Raw genomic sequence first — 2,397 nt, 5'->3', positions numbered from 1 at the left:
AACAACAATTTTATTGATATGGTATGTCAATTTTCTCCATCAATTTGAGCAAAGTTGCAAAATTTTGATCTGCATTAAAACTAATGTACACTATATTTAAAATGAATAAAATACTTTAAAATTGATTACAAGTTACCACTCGTGTGACACATCACGGGTCATAATAAGCAATATATATTGTGCGGTTATGTGGTATGGTTTCGCACTACAAATATATGAATAGAACCATTAGTCATAATAAACAAGGCACGTTTTTGTTGGCTTGTTACCATCATGTTAAATGCTATCGTATAAACTTGTAGATAATCCAATTGAATAAAAATGCAACTATTCACTTTTTGGGGGTGAAACACTGACCAAATCATGTGTGCCGACCTGCAAGAGGCTCAAAATTGCTATTGTAAATTTGGGCTCCGAGGGGGCAGGGGTCCCTCACCAGGGTTATGCTCCCGTGTATCGATTCCTAATTCTTTTTTTTAGGGAACCATATTGATTCCCAATAGGAATCACTTACCGGCTGGCAATAGCGGGCTAACCAAACACTATAGCACGGTGTGAGTTTGTTTTCTGTTTTTTTTATCTTGGCTTTTCTACTGTTTGTAGCCCACTTTTCCTCATGTTTTCTATGGATTTTTTTGGTTTTCCTTTTCCCTTTTCTTTTTATCTTTGTTTTTGGTCTTTTGTTCGGTTCTATTCCTTTTTCCCTTTTTTCTTTTTGTTTATTTTTCTCTAGTATTACTTTTTTTTTCAAGATTTTCTTTCTTTCTTCGGTGTTCATCGATTTTCTTTGGTTTTTACCTCTTTTTTTCAACACATGTCTACATTTTTCATACGCATTGCACATTTTCGGTACGCACTAGAAAATGTTTTTACACATGATTAACATTTTCTAAATACATAATTCAAAAAATTCAGTATATGTTTTGATGTCTATTCTTTTTCATACATGTTCTACATTTTTACTATACAATTTGTTTTAAAAAAGTTTCACATTTTTCTAATGCATATCTAACATTTTTACGATAACATGTCTTGAATATTTTTGGAACACATGTCAAACATTCTTTAACTACATGTTGGAACTTTTTAATGATAAAAATATTTTTCTGAACTATGCAAAACTTATTTTACATTGTACATTTTTTTTTGCAAATGCCGCGAACACATTTTTCAAACTTGTGTACATTGCTTAAATGTAACTTGCATTTTTTTATTGTAAGATCATTTTTTATTACACAAACTTATTTTTTACAATGTATAAACATTTTTTTAATGTCACATAATTTTTTAAACATTTGACATTTTTTTAATTGTCAACGTTTTTCGTACACATGATTAACATTTTCCATACACATGATTAATATTTCTACTTTAGTTATTCACATGGTAAATTTTTTGCATACATTCGAAACATTTTTCTATACTAATTTTACTTTTTTTCATATACAAAGTTTTATTTGTAATATATATTCACAATATTTCTAAGTATAGACAAAAGTAAAAAAAAACAGGTAGCCTTGGTATGCCATCAGCTCTGCAGGACGCGGTTACTGGGACGGCCCAATATCTGCTCCCTGCAGGCGAGCCGTGGTAGGACTCGCACCTGGCGGCTAATCGCTGTGCCGCGGGAGCCTTTGGTATGCAGCGCCTACACACACAGGTATAAAGAACGTACTGAAAACTTTTAAATATGAAGACTGTTTTGGTACAAGGCAGCAAGTATTAGGATGATAGATGCAATTATCTCTATATAACTTAACGTTTTGCAGCGGTTCTTGGAACTTTCTAGAAGGTTCTCAGAACCGGGGTTTCTGTTTGTTTTCTTCCCTGTTTATTCTCTGTTTTTTTTTGTTGTTTCGCATATCCTGCCTTTTTTTCCTTTTCTTATCTTTTAACATATTTTATGATTTTAAAAAATGTTCATAATTTTAATAATTATTCACAATTTTAATAATTTTTCTGAATTTATTTATTTTTCAAATTTTCAAAAAATATTTGGGGCGGGAGGCGGGAAGTAAAGTTGCCGGAAGTTGCTTCGCACCAACTGAAAGGGGACCCGGCAAAATCGGATGGATTCCCGCACATATAAAGGAATTGGGCTCGCGGATGCGGATCCCACAATTTTTTTCCGGAACGGCCCGATTTGAAGCATCTGTTCTGGCCTGGGATATGAGATGGATCCCGCAAACCAATGGTTATTATAGCGGATGGCCCGATTTGTGGGATCTGCTAGAGATGCTCTAACAACAACAGGAGTAACCCAGAAATGAAATTAGAAAGGTGAGCTAGCTTTCCATATTTCTTTTACTTGGACGGTTTCCATGCCAAATCTCCTCTACAAGTACTATAAAAATGAAGTGATATGGGAAATGAGCAGTGCATTGGACCAAACCATGA

This window comes from Triticum dicoccoides, chromosome 7A (assembly GCF_002162155.2).
Source record: "Triticum dicoccoides isolate Atlit2015 ecotype Zavitan chromosome 7A, WEW_v2.0, whole genome shotgun sequence".
NCBI classification, from domain to species: domain Eukaryota; kingdom Viridiplantae; phylum Streptophyta; class Magnoliopsida; order Poales; family Poaceae; genus Triticum; species Triticum dicoccoides.
The sequence above is the reverse complement of the archived record's forward strand: the minus strand, read 5'-3'. Positions refer to the sequence as shown.